At 34.5% G+C, this 15,242-nt stretch overlaps 1 pseudogene; it reads left to right on the top strand.

The window, feature by feature from the left end:
• The window catches only part of LOC149155038 (C2 and GRAM domain-containing protein At1g03370-like), a 35,744-nt pseudogene extending 21,200 nt beyond the window's left edge, over window positions 1-14,544 (top strand).
• Window positions 14,545-15,242: the final 698 nt, after the last annotated feature.

Here is a 15,242-nt window from a genome sequence, read left to right as displayed (position 1 = left end):
ATGACAAAATGTGTTAATGAAACCTCCTAAAAATTGTTCTCCTTGATTTTATCTTTCCAATAAGCCGTCTTGAGCCTCGTTTGGCCAAGTAAAACTCAATCTATGAGCCTCCAAAGTTGATGAATCAAATATGGCATAAGCTAAAAAATCAAAATTATAATTAAAAATTTAATCTTAAATTAGAATTCTAATTATCTAATAATTAATTGTAATTCAATTATTAATCATAAATTAAATCAATTATTTAATAAACTATTTATTAATCTAACTAACTATTATAATTAACTATTTATAACTAATTAATATTAATCTAAACAATAATTCAATTTTAATTCAATTAAATTAATTAAATTTATATATTTATTTAATTTAAAATTTAATATATTAAATTTTAATTAACTATTTTCAATGCTAAAACTATCCTATACTACCTTTACCCATTCACTCACGGATGAGTTTGAAACTAAAACATAACATAAAGCTTTAAGCTTAATACTCTTTGATTTTTACGTCGTAAGGCGTTCCCTCTAAGAAAGACATCCCTAAAATGTGATGTGTGCGATCTTGAGCCATTGATTCTAACAAATTTTGTGTGTTAGATGATTGGGGTGTTTTCTGCCGTTCGTTTAATCTCTTTTTTTTCATAGAAAAATGGTTTTTTCCCCATGGTAATGGGCCATGAAAGGCCAGGCCTGGCCTGCTGGCGATGAGACTCTTCTGCTGGGGATGAGACTCTTCGCAGAGACTGCCTGCTGGCGATGAGACTCTTATGCTGGCGATGAGACTCTTCGCAAAGACTCTTCATGTCTTTCTTCCCTGCATGCATACACTTGTGCTGTTATATCAATAGTTGTACTCGTTTGCTTCACACATGGGAATTCTGCCCAGGAATACTTCAAGGTTGCCCATTACTTTCCCAGAAATCACTGTAAGTCAATTACTCTTTGTCCCTATATTGTTAATGTTGTGGCTGCGTTATGTTTTGTATTTGAAGGCTTTGTGGAAAATCTGATGCATTGTTTTTTCTTATTCCCACCTGCCTCGCAAATTGCACGCTCCTTCGGCCTATCCATGTCCATAGCAACCCTGATAATAAATGGCCTTCGAATCGAATTGGGTGCCCAGCGGCACTCAAATAAATTGCTAATGCTATGTAATGCAGGGTACAAATGTATAAACAGAATTCTCATTTAGGCACATGCTGATTCATTCATTTTTTCCAATTTGCAGCATTATACAATGCAATAAAATCAAACGATTCCACAGCTATACATATGAGTTTGCACCATTAAGCATTCGGACTCATCAGTTCATGATCACATTCATTATCATCATGAATATTCACAAACCATGTCATGCTCAGAATAGTGAGATTTAAATAACAGCAATACAAGAGTGATATGAGTACTTATCTGTATTCAGAAGTCTGTTTAAGACACTGGTTGCGTAAGAGAGGCTCACTTCATTGTTATAGGCACCTGCTGTGGATGCCAACCCTAAACTAGAATATGAGTCCAAATGGTGAAGGAGCAGCTACAGGGTCTAAATCCACTCAACCTAACCCCCAGTGCTCATGACTCGGCCAAATCTAGACACCAACCACTAATCTCCTCCACGGAGTATCTCCACGCATCTCAACCAGAAGTCAGTTAGCAATAGACCTCTTCCTCTCAACCATTCATAACACCAGCTCTGGAATTTCCCTTCTCTTCAACTGAGTCCTTCAGGAAATCCATCCTAGCAAGTGCAACAATGCAGACAAGAATATTCCCAGTCACTGCATTACCTCTAGGAGATCTGGATAGCAGTGTTTGGCTCAGAATTAGTCAATTCTTAGGACAGACAAGGGTTTTCAGGTTCCTATCTTTCCACAGCCTCTCCACTCACTGCAGCCATGGAATCTCTGTCACAACCAGACAGTGTTGTCTCAAACCATCCACATAACTCTCTGGTTCACTATGGGCTCACACCTACTGTCAAACTCATGTGTTCATGGACTAGGTTGCGGGTACTTGCAGACATGGGAGACCATTCCCCATTGTATGGAAGAATGGAAGAAGGGTGGAAGAAGAGACTTACTCCCACTAAAATCATCTCTTAACTAACTTAACCTTGATGGATATGCGTCCTCTTCAAAGTTGATAAGTGATTTGGTTTGGACACATATAGCAAGATCGATAGTTCTTAAATTGATACATGGCAAGAGAATATTTCCCATGGACTCATTTCTCTTCCCCTGTTGTGAACTGACAGCCCCTCGTGCTCCTAGCAGCCATCTTGGACATTTTCATTATATTCATATTCATTTTACAATACATTTATCCACCATGGTGACATCACCACATGGTGTCCATGGGAACATAAGAAAAACATGCAGCAAAGTCAATGTCTCAGACTTGGCCCAAGCTGCCTATCATGTCACAGTCTTTGTTCAAGTTGTTCAGCGTGTCGAAATCTATGTTTACACTTATAATGATTTTTTAATTGTGCCTTGGCCTTGGGCTCTGTACTAAGAATATGTACTTGAGGAACATTGATTACAATATCGTGCTATCAACAGAAGGTCCCCATATCCTAACACCCCTCTTCACATCCAAATATACAAATTATTTCAAATTGATGACATATAATCCAAGGTGGCAGGATGGTGTATCACAGCAGAGAGCAAGAAATGCGATATATGTTTTGATCTCTTATTTCTTATTCAGATTTGATTCTTTGGTTTATATTTGTAAATAACCCGACAATTTGAAATTAGGGTTAGTACACAGAGATTGCAGGAGACAGTCAAGAGCTTGGGGTCGAGGGTCAGGTAGCAATTGTGTTTTCATTATTCACTATGAACAAAGATCCTCGGGAAAGATTAAAAAAAAGCACTTTAGTTATAGATGATGACCCTGAATTAGAGATATTTATGTTTTTTGATTTATAGAGGTATGTCGCCAGTCCGGCCATTTGATCACTATGAATAAAGATCCTCGCGAAATATTAAAAAAAAAAAGCACTTTAGTTATAGATGATGACCCCAAATTAAAGATATTTATGTTTTTTGATTTATAAATGTATGTCGCCAGTCTCGCCATTTGATCACCACACCTGTCTTTGACTGTAAGATTGTATACCAATGTCGCAAACAGCAGCATTGGGATAAAATTGGCCAGGCTCTGGAAAACCAAAAAATCGTAAAAATAGAGAAAATATCAGTAAAAATTCGCAAAAATCGGCTGGGCAAAAAAATTTTGATTTCAGGATTTTTTGCGATAAAATTGGGATGTTTGCAACACTGTTTATACAAGCTCCAGTGGGGTTTCGTTCTATTATGACTCTGTAACTGCCACTTATAAGTTTTTAGATGCAGCAAATTGGTTGTATTTTGCCACTGGATCAATTCCACATTGTAATTATGAAAGTTATAGGTCCAAACACCAATGGCACATACGTTACCTATCTGCAAAAGGTTGGGTCAGCATCATTTAGAGAGTTTAGCTAACTGTGGGCTCTCTCTTTTTTTAAGGTCAAGGGCAATGGGACTGTATACTACCCTTCTAATTTGGAGCCATGGTCTGAAACCTATGGATGGAAAAGCCCGGGCTTTGATCCTTTGAAGCATGCAATTGAAGAAGCCCATTCTCAAAATATGGCTCTACATGCTTGGGTCAATGGTAAATGTTTTCAGCTTTTTTCATTGATTTTGCATTGTCTTCATTTCAGTCCACACAAGTGTGTAGAAATGTGAATTTTCGTTTTTCAGACTTGAAGTATGAGACAGTAAAGCATCTCAGAAATTTGTTACAGTGATGCCCATGTGGAGAGGTTCACATCCTCCCACACATGAGTTACATATGTATTGTAGTCATCTAGAATGGAGCTGGTATGATCGTTATGGCAATCGCCAGGTAATAATTTTATTCCATCCCTCTACTACTGCTTTTTTCAAACATGGTGTCTTTTGGCTTTAGGAAATATGAAATTAGGGTTGCTTATTCTATAACGCTTACTTGATATTTACCTCCAGCTGAACAACTCGAATCTTTCCTGCATGATAAAAAACCGGACATGTCACATATAGTTGGATTTATTGTTCTTTAAACATACTGTCTTGTTTCATTTTAGAAATGTTTATAAAACCATAAGAAACTATCTGATAACGGTAATATGGGCATCAGCATTGATTCGAATATGTATTTTTTGTTGTAGGCTCCACGTAATTTCTAAAGAGGATCATATTTTGGAATAAATCTCTGTAAAATTGGTGCCATGTTTGCCTCCCTTTGTAATATGGGCATCAGCATTGATTCGAATATGTATTTTTTGTTGTAGGTTCCAAGGAATTTCTAAATAGGATCATATTTTGGGATAAAGCTCTGTAAAATTGATGCCATGTTTACCTCCCTTTAAAAGTTAAGGAGACATGATTTCAGTAAAGCACATTTCTCTCTCCAAATGGCCTGTATGAGACACTTTATCCCACAGAAAAAATCCATAATTTTATTGCAATAAACAAATTACATTCCTCATATTCTTGTCAGCATGTCTTGATATTTTCATCAGAGTCCAATTAACAAGCATCCAAAATACCTCTATACATATAATCCCTCCCCATCAATGGCAACCTGATCAATCATCATACAGGTCTGTCAGAGACTTTCCTAAAAGAAACTATCCACAAAGATTCCTAGAATGATTCAATAAACATTCCCAAAATCAACCTTAGTATCAGTCTTATGAAAGGCTGCAATAAACTGTTCACGTATGTCCAGTGCTCACATTGGTGAGCTTCTAAAACATCAAACAAAATAATATTTTACTACATCTGAAAATCATAATACACTCTTTCTTAACCCAAATACCACATAAAAATCAGAAAAAAAAAAAAAAAGAAGATGGTCAGGAAAAATGGACTGTCACTCGCAGATTTGCAAATATGCCATTGACCAGCATCCAAACAATAGACCTACCTTGGGTAATTCATCCACCAATTTATTTTGTTTACTTTATACATGATGAAATAAATATGATTAAAGCTAGCAGCGATATTTTGAATTTCTTTGAAAATGGGTCTCAACAAAATGTTTTTAGCAATCATAAAACCCCACATCCAGTTAATCACTAACAAAGTTCCATTCAGTAAACTCAGGGCTAACACTCACACTCAGATATATTCTTTTCTTAGGAGACCAAGAAGATCAACTTCTTTTATTTCTTCACTTCTTATGTTAAATCTATTGTTTACTGCAACTTTGTGATTGATATCAAGCAGGGGACAAATCTTGTGAGATGTGTTTGCATTGAATGTTGGCTGATGTACTGCTTTCCATCATTTTTTATGTATCTTGGGTTGAACCTCCAGTAACAATTCTTGTTATATTTCTCTCTAGTAAAATTTCTAAATTTAATGATATCATATTGTACTAAATTTAATGATATCATGTTTGTGACTAAAGAACATCAGCAAGGTTGCTAGTGCTCGGAAACATGCTTTGCTTTTATCTTTAATGAGTCAAAATTTTCTTGGGCAGAATTTGGCAAAAGAAATTGTAAGATCGAGGCAAGCTATTCAGCGCCTTTATGAGAACAGGGCACAGCTGAATTCAATATCTACGCAAAGTGTTGGTAATTTTTTCTTTACTACTTGTTCTCGGATCATCTTGCATGCAGTTCAATCTCTGTTCTGTTATTGAATTTGCAGTTGTTTCTCCCTACCTTTATCTGACAATAGCCATTTTTTACTATATAGCAAGCAGTTGCAAGCTAAATATGATATTAACTAATTTGTAGTTGTTGTTCAACTTTCAGCGTTGAAGGACATTTCTGGACATTCTTTGTATTGCTTCATCTCCAGTAACAACCTTAATCTCCTTTCCGAGTATTTGCTTCATTTCTATTTCATCCATGGACCATGATAGAAAATCCTCTTCCATGAGGATTCAATCTGCCACATAATTCAAGGATTGCATGCGTGAATTCCAAGTTAGCTGCTGACTATTTATTTGTGTTGTCATGGAGGAAGTTGCCTAACCAAAGGAACTGGTTTATGAATAAACCCTCCAATTTCTATATCTTACTTTCCCCTTCGGTATATAGTTCATTGATGTTCCAATAAACTTGCTTATGGTTTGTAGTGTTATAAGACTTATGTGCAATTATTTTTTGGGGAAAACACTTGTTTTGGGGTTCATTTCCACTATATTTGAATTCCTCGAAAATCTTTTGTTTCCAATGAATGCCATATTAGTCTAACAAGCTGGAATTTGACATTTGGTAACCAACAACTCAATTCCCATGCATTTATTTTGAATATGCACGAAACATCCTTTATGAAATTTTTTATCATAAAGGAACAAGTAAGGAAATAGTGCCCTGTAATGGCTCGATTGTCTTTTTCCACTGACCAATCACATTGTCTCTACACAATTAGCTATGGCCTCCAATGTGGACAGTAGATGGTACCTGGTAATAGGGAAACCTCTTAGTAACTCACTGTGCAAGTTGAACTGAACATGATTATAACCCAAATAACTAAAAAGGCAATGCCCACCAGTCTGTGTGACAGCGTTCTTGAGTGATAAAAATACGGTATTCAAGATCAATAGTAATTTGAATGCTAGTCACAGTTACAATTCAGTTTTCTCCCCTTGGATTTTTCCTCAGGTTCAATTTTCCTCACTTGTTCATATATTTCATGTCTGACATCATGGAATTTGGATTTTTCCTCGGGTTCAATTTTCCTCGCTTGTTGATATATTTCATGCCTGACATCATGGATTTTGAAAATAGTGAATAGAAGGAACTGTGGTAAGCTTCCTATTGCATTTGAGAGTCGAACCCTCAGTTTTGTGGTAAGTGGACACTGTGTTACCAGAAACGGGACGGTAGCCACCGTTCCCAGAAAAAAACGCACAAGAAACACAACGGCACGGGAAACACTGTTTTCTACGGCCGTTTTTGTTAACCTGTATTTTTCCAGAGCTCAGTTCGTTGTAATTTGTTTCTTTAGAGTTCGTTCTCAGCTTTGTTTTTTTTGCTCTTTGCATATATTTATTTAAAAATTTCAGGTACCAAATTCCCTTCCTGTGTGTTCATAGATTCCTCCAATGAAGCATATGTTTACCAATGAAGTACCAAATGCACCAAATTTTAATATAATCCACAGGGACGAGAATTTCTGCAAGAGTTGTGCTGAATTTCAAACGCTCTGATTCGACTGTCTTTGGGCCTTCGGATCCTTTGCCATGCATCTCATCTAAGGATTTTTCTATCATATTCTGAATTGCCTCTACTTTTTCTTAATGTCTTGGAGTTTGGAAAAGATTTCTATAGATGTAACATTTGGATATTCTTTATGAATGTAAAAGTGTTTGCAGTTGTTTGCATCATTCACAAAGAAACCTAAAGAGTAGAGTTTCACTAAGCTCATCAAACTAAGAACTACTAGCACTCCTAATAGCAATTAAAGACCAGATACCACCTAGGTCGATTTTCCTTTTTGAAAACAAGTTAATCTCTGCATTAATTTTAAGTTAATCTCTACATTAATATATATGGAACTCATAGCTTAAACATAATTCCATATATGGTTTAAGAAGTGTATATTCAATTGTAGATTTTACTTATTGTTTCTCTCTGAATGGTATATTTTGGTCTTGGGTGACATATATATACAATTTTTTGAAATTTCCACACATAAACAATAATTAGCAGAAGGCATAAGAAACAGAAGACATATATTTAATGGTCAATTTGTTAAGCATCAGTATGTGAGATAAATGGTATTCAATTTATTTAATTTTTTATTCAAATCTGGTTGTATGTGAGATAAGCGGTATTCAATTTATTTAATTTTTTATTCAAATCTAGCTGTAAATCTAGTTGAAAGTATATTGAAAATTAAAATTAAATCCGTGTTTTTCATATTTTTGTTTTTTTTTCTATCTCCTCGTTTCTTGAATGTGAAACCTCCAAACTACGTTTCTCGAACCGTTGTCGTTTCTCGTCTCGTTTCCCGTTTCTCGTTTCTGGTAACATAGAGTGGACACTGGTAAAATGTTGCCCTCGTCGTTGGAGTCCTTTTGTTTGAATGTGATGACTCTGTGTGACTTCCCCTGTTGATGAGACCAATAGAGGCCATCCTCTAAGTATTTGACTGTGTCCAGTTGGTCACCAGCAAACAAATGAATTGCTTCCTTCAAATCTCTTCTAAAATTGTTACAGATTTATTATTAAAAGCTATGGTTTGTCCAATGGTTTTTCTCCTTCATGATTAAGTTCTTGTTCCCTGGCACCTCGTTGGAGAGAAAAAGGATTTTGAGGGGTCATAAATCACTACAGACTAGTAAATGGTCGTCTACTTAGCCTTATAAAGAATTAACACCGTTTATGTAAATTAAGAATTATGTTGTTGTGCATGCATGATTGCCTCGTTAAAAGTTAAAAAACAGAGAAGCCAAACGCTCAAACAAGGAGAGATCTGCCTATTTAAAGGGTATGAGTTAAGAAGAAGGATCAATATGGATCATTGTGTTTAATATATGCAAATTCAACTAGAAATAATGAGAAAAATGAAAGAAATTGGACGGTGTGCTAGTCATCAATCCTTATTATAAGCAGGCCATCAGGCCAGTAACATAGCTAGATCATATTACGATCTTTAAAATTATAGTGTGCCGAAATGAGTAGCTTTTGAATGCCTACCTACTGGGGCACAGGCTCAAATGTGTAAATGTGTTTATGGCTTATTTAGAAAGGGAATTAACTTGTATTCATTTTGTTAGATCACTTTGTTCCATGTTGCAATATATAAATGTGTTTCTCGAAAAGAAGGAAAGAATAATGGTGCCACCTACATATAAATTATATAAATCACGATACTAAATAGCCAATAAAATCAGTGTGTAATGACTTGTCCCATCCAAGGACATTTCTTAAATTAGAGCACTGTCTTTTTCTGGCATTCTAAATAAATAAGTAGTCACTAAGAAAAACTCATGATAGTTTTGCATCATGAAATTCAGAGAAATTGGTTTCTTTCAACTTTATGGTCAAAGCAAATCTAAAAGTTTTCATGAAAACAGAGATGTTTTAAATTTTGTTTTTAATAGTTATATCCATCTCTTTAATTGTCTTCGAATGTGTGGCCATATCTCTTAAGGGTCTGTTTTTAAAGGTTGTCAAGGTTCAGGGAGGATTCAATCATAACTAAAATTTAACTCTGTTCATTTTCAGGTACATTGCATTATATGTACTCCTCTGTGTATGGAGTCTCTTCCAATATTTTCTCACTTCTCTGAGACCATCTAGTTAAAAATAGACTCTTAGTTGTTCACTATAGCGATTTTTTAATATACAATTAGCTTTGGCTCCATGGATCTTAGAATGAAGTGCTTGATTGCTGGTTTATATCTTAGGTATGTTTTTGACGTACTGAAAAGTCAATCTAGAGAGGTAAACATGAAAGGTACAAGGGATTCCATACCGAAGGAACTGGTTCAATTTCTGTATCTTCTTTTTCCCTTCAATATACTTCACCGATTTTTCAATAAACTTGCTTATGGTTTGTAGGGTTATAACACTTATGAAATTGTTTGGGAAAACACATTACTTTTCCTTCCTTTTTTTTCCATTTTCACTTTCACTGTATCTGTAATTTTTTTGGGAAAACACGTTACTTTTCTTTTTTCTTTTTTCTTTTTTCACTGTATTTGTATTGCTTGAAAATCTTTTGTTTCCAATAGATGCTATATTGGTCTAACATGCTGACATTTGACATTTGGTAGCCAGCAGCTCAATTCCCATAGATTTGTTTTGAACATGCACGATACATCTCCCAAAGAACATGAACCTCACATTTTGAAAGCCTCGTGTACTCTGAAGCCGTACACCCTTTAAGAATTTTTTTATCATAAAAGAATAAGTATGGAAATATTGCCCCTCTTGATGTAATGGCTCGATTGTCTTTTTCCACAGATAAATCACATTGTCTCTACACAATCAGTTATGGGCCGCAATTTGGGCAGTGGGTGGTACCTTGTAACAGGGAAATCTTTTAGGAACTCACTGTGCAAGTTGAACTGAACATGATTAGTTTTGTATTAGCATTGAACCCAAATAACTAAATAAGGCAATGTCCACCTTTCTGTGTTATAGCATTCATGATGTATGGAGTCTCCAGTGTCGTCAGAGCTAAGGCAGACATAAACCTATCGGTTCCTTCTACAAGCAGGCAAGTTGGCAAGTTAGTTGTTTTTTCTTCATTCATTACTACATAGTTAAAGTACCAAATGTTTGTGCACCAAGCAAGTCTCTTTTGTTGTCGTCTTGTTCCCTGCCCTTATGCTCGTATTAGAAGCAATAGGCACAATTGCAGACATTACCATATGTACTCTTGTCAATCATCCTTTACTAAATTAATTTTCTCTGACATGCGATTATGGTCTTGCAGAAATTGAAGCCGCTTACTGTCATGTGTAATTGCTCAAATGATATGATTATTGATTATTATTTCTGAATACTAGGAGTAGAACATGTTGATAAGTTTTGAAACACGTATTTTCTTCAATCTCACTTCTTCACCCCTGTGAGCATCACTCGGTGCAATGAATTCTAAGTGAATTATTAGAAAATCATAAGAAATTAGTTAGTTACAACTTTTTCTCATGGAAATAGTCATAGATGAATGACTTACTTAAAGCAGCTGAATCCAATACAACATGATGTGAAATGCCAAATAATACCTAACAAATGTGTATTCTCCATGATGAAGTAGATTCACAATGTTCCTTTACTTACACAATGACTCATAATACAACATGATGTGAAATGCCAAATAATACCTAACAAATGTGTATTCTCCATGATGAAGTAGCTAATTTATAGATAAAAACTAACACTTTAAAATTGTTTTATGGTTTTTTGGAAGCATCATGAAATTGACATTGAAACAGTGAGAAAACATCATTAAGAATGCAAAAATTTAGGGCCCATGAACTTGAAAGTTTGTAGGTGATTCTGTCATATTGAGAAAGCTTGTATTGGAAACTCGATTTAAAATGTTACCAAATTCCATTCCTGGGTCTCGAAGCTTGCAAGTTCTCTATTCTTCATGATGGAGTAGCAATAATCTATGTTCTTCATGATGGAGTAGCTATTTTATAGGTAGAAATTAAAACTTATAAAATTGTTTTATAATTTTTTTTGGAAGCATCATGAAATTGACATTGAAATAGTGAGAAAACATTATCAAGAATGCAAAAATTTAGGGGCCATGAACTTCAAAGCTTGTGGGTGATTCCCATCAGTTTGTATTGGAAACTCCGATTAAAAATGTTACCAAATTCCATTCCTGGGTCTTGAAGCTCCCAAGTTCTGTGTTGTAGTTTTTAAGGACATTTAATATCCTCATGGCTTATATTACTATTCCCTGAAGAAGGAATCTTCCATAATAATCCTCTATGCGTGTACGCATTTGTTTGAAACTTTGATGTTCAATCATGTTTCCCTTGTAAAATGTTACCAAATACCAAATTCCATTCCTGGGTCTTGAAGCTCCCAAGTTCTGTGCTTTAGTTTTTAAGGACATTTAATATCCTCATGGCTTATATTATGATTCCCTGAAGAACCATAATAATCCTCTATGTGTGTACGCATTCGTTTGAAACTTTGTTGTTCAATCATGTTTCCCACACAAAGGTAGACCACTTTTTTCCAGTCTTACCGAAAGAGGTCACAATTTTGTCTGGACGGCAAATTCTGAAATTTGACTATGGGAGTGTTTAAATTGTTTTTGGATGGCGGAAATGGATTTAGCATCCATCATGAATGCCTGGGTACCCAAAACACTGAAGCTTGACTGCTGTAATTGACATTTTCAAAAAAAATAGCTGGATTTTTTCAAAATTATGTTGTAATTTCTATCATTTTCCGTGCAAAATTAAGGCACTCAAAATTCTAAAACTTGACAACTATAATCCACTTTTTCAAAAAATATAGTTAAATTTTTTCAAAATCATGCTGGAATTTTTATTATTATCATGATGGCTCCAACAATTTTTCATGCATTTTCAAATATGGAACGACGACCATGATATTGTTCACAATATCGTATCGTTTCTTTCACCTCTTCCATTACAATATAGTAGTATTTTCTAATAACACCATAAATAGGTAGCATATGGAAAAATTACATCTTGGAGGACAAAAACATGTTCACATAAACAAAAACAACTACATGGATAATAAATAACCTCTACATGACATTACTATTATTTACCAAATAGCCATATTCGAATACACATAACTACTCATTTCAAGTATAACTCATTATCATCCACCCTAGCTTTCAACAACGTCCATTCACATGTTGCTATTTTTCCACACACTACTATTATTTACAAAATATCCATATTCAAAATACACATAACTAATACTTTCAACTCTAACTCATTATCATCCACCCTTTCTTTCAACAATGTCCATTCACATGTCGCTATTCTTTCACAAACTATTATTATTTACAAAATATCCATTTTCAGAGTACACATAACTAACTATTGCAATTGTAACTCTATCATCCACCCCTGCTTTCAACAATGTCCATTCACATGTCCCTATCCTTCGCCACTCTATGCTATTCTTCACCACTCTATGCCTTACGGCGTTTCCTTTGCAACATAAGGTGCAAATGCTAGTTTATGATCGGCAATCGGCATCGAGGAGGTGTCGAGGCTTCTTAAACTTGTCACATTTGAGAGTTCTGATCCGATCTTCCAATTGGGTAAATAAAAAAAAATTATTTTCATATTAAACAAAATTAACTTGCCATTTTACATATGTATGAGTGAAAAAACGAATTACAAGGTTTTATGATAATACTTTGGTTTAATACCTTGTCTTTTCGCAATCGGGAGATCAGGAGATTTGAGGTTATTGGGATGTTTGAAAATGTTTCGTTTGAGAACTCCCGATGCGATCTTCTGATCGTAAATTTTTATTTTATTTTATTTTTATATATATTTTAATTTTATATTGTTTTATTTTTGTTTTATTTTAATGAGGTTTATTTAAATTATGAAACTTTCTAAACTACAACCACTCTGAAAATAAATAAAAATAAATAAACTACAGCCACTTTGACATTTTGATTTTTCGAAATTAGTAATTTATTTGAAATATTGGAGTAAATTACTAAAATCTCGTTGCTTCATGATTTGGCTGTATAAGTAAAAAATGAAAAAATGTTAGTAAGAACTAACTAGGTGTTAATATTTAAAATAAATGCATTATTGAACTAATTTATTTACAAGAATGAAATATTGTACATTTTATGCATTTTTAACCCAGGCGACATAAATAATTAGATTTCGAATGAGTGCCATTTACGAACCAGTTGACCAAATGAGGCGAAACAAGCGTTAAGGGGAAGCTTATAAAAAATCAATTTTAACAAAGCAATCAAAACAAGAATCCAAAAAAAATGAAAAATTAACAAACGCGTAGGATAATCAACTGAATAAAAATCCTAAAAGGTGTTTAGCAAAAAAATTTATAGAAAGGGTCCCCATTATTTGAAGTGAACAAATCAATAATGGGGGGGTTGTGTTTTTACCACAACATGTGGTTACTTGGTATATAACAAAGATGTAAAAGGAAGTTCGAAAAAAGGTATTCATCTTTCGATATTAGATCTCAAGTAAATACTTATCTTTTCCTTGGCATACGTATAGTTCAATGGATTTATCTATTTGTCTAGATGTCATGAGAATGAGAAAGATTTCTATGAATATTTCTTGACACTCACCTCAGAAAAATTCAACATTCCAGAAGTTATTTTCACTTCCAAGTGAGGAGTTTCTGATTAATGATTTTTCTTGCTACTTGAAACGTAAAATGCCTCTTCAGGTATCTATGCCTCACTTAGATACATTTGCATGAGTTGTTGCAAATAATAGACCAGAACATGGGTCTCAAGTGAATTTATGTTTTGCAGGGTCGCTTATTCTTATCTGCAAGGATGTTAGGTTTCTATGCAAATCTCTTTGGACATAAAACCAAATTTTCCTTCCTGTGGGAAGATATAGAGGAAATAGTGGAGTTGCCTCCTTCCTTAGCATCAATGGGTAGTCCATCTTTGGTCATCTTCCTTCGCAGAGGCAGAGGCCTTGATGCTAGCCATGGTGCAAAGTACACAGATGACAAAGGAAGACTCAAGTTCCATTTTCAATCCTTTGTTTCCTACAATGTTTCATGCAGGTACACATTGAGTTCTTTTCTCATCATAGCAACCATACATTTTCCTCTCTCACTTTTAAAAATACCTGAAGTAATATTGGATCAACGAAAGAGGATTTATTTGCATGAATTCCAATCAACCAAATTGAAAATAAAGAGTGGATGTGCATGAATTTGAGACAAGTTAGTTTGGTATTTTGAATAAAGCTTGAAATATATTTCTTGTCTGATTCCTAAGAAACTACAATTTATATGTCAAACTGGACAATCATGGCACTATGGAGGAATATGGCACTGAATCTTGAGCAGAAGATGAAATAGTAGAGGATGAAGAACTGATAAATTCAGGGGATCTCCAAAATGAAGATTCTAGATATTTTTTTAGTGTCTAGGAAGCAAGCATGACCAAGGTCCATTCACAAACATTACCATTCAGCGTAAGTATCTCAATTCATGAGGCATTACCTTGTTCTGTATTCCTGTGAAGTTATCATTGCGATATTTAGGTTGTTTCATACAAAGTTAAAATTGTTGTGTTGATGGTTTGTTTTGGTAAGATCATGCTACATCATTGATATAATAAACAATGAAACCCAACAGCTTGCGAAAAGTGGCTCTTACTAATTCAATATTACTTTTTGCTCAGAAAGACATCTATACTAATATTTTTTTTAATTCATAATGACAAGTTGAGTCACTCATGGAGTTATATGATGAGGGTCGCTTAAACAAAGAGATAATGGAGAAATCTCGTGGTCTGAACTACAGAACCACAACATGGGAAATTTACAAACAAAAAGTATACCAAATATAGATCTGGTACAAGTTCAATAGAAATGTTTCTAGGTTTGATGTAGAGATCACAATTATCTAGGAAAAGTCAAAGATTGATAATGGAAATGTCTGGATTATTGACGAATTTCTTACCCTTCATGGTGTTCCTTTTGGAGACCATTTTCAAGTGCGTCCTCATCTCTTTGATTGCACCCATTCCAAGATCCTTCAAGGCAATAATCATT

This window comes from Pinus tabuliformis, chromosome 9, assembly GCF_031772625.1.
Source record: "Pinus tabuliformis cultivar Carrire ecotype Pingquan chromosome 9, CPIR1, whole genome shotgun sequence".
NCBI lineage: Eukaryota > Viridiplantae > Streptophyta > Pinopsida > Pinales > Pinaceae > Pinus > Pinus tabuliformis.
This window is presented reverse-complemented; position numbering and strand designations above follow the sequence as displayed.